The sequence below is a fragment of the Euprymna scolopes genome, chromosome 28 (assembly GCF_053919585.1).
Source record: "Euprymna scolopes isolate OS-2025 chromosome 28, ASM5391958v1, whole genome shotgun sequence".
Classification (NCBI taxonomy): Eukaryota; Metazoa; Mollusca; class Cephalopoda; order Sepiida; family Sepiolidae; genus Euprymna; species Euprymna scolopes.
In genome coordinates, this window is record NC_136509.1 from 100,112,818 (window position 1) to 100,113,029 (window position 212).

A 212-nucleotide genomic window follows, 5' to 3' on the forward strand; every position below is an offset into this window, starting at 1 on the left:
GGTATATAATTATTATAATAAATCCTGGGCAACATCGATTAAATTTTATAAACATAAAACAAAAAGAGCAGGAGGATGATGGATTTTGTTCACATGTGTCTCTGTGACTACCTCTGCCCTCGAGAGGATGCAAGTAAATGAGGACATTAGTTTTAATTATTTTTCTCTAACAAATAAAAAAGGTTACTTAAAAAAAGTAAGAATAAGTGAAA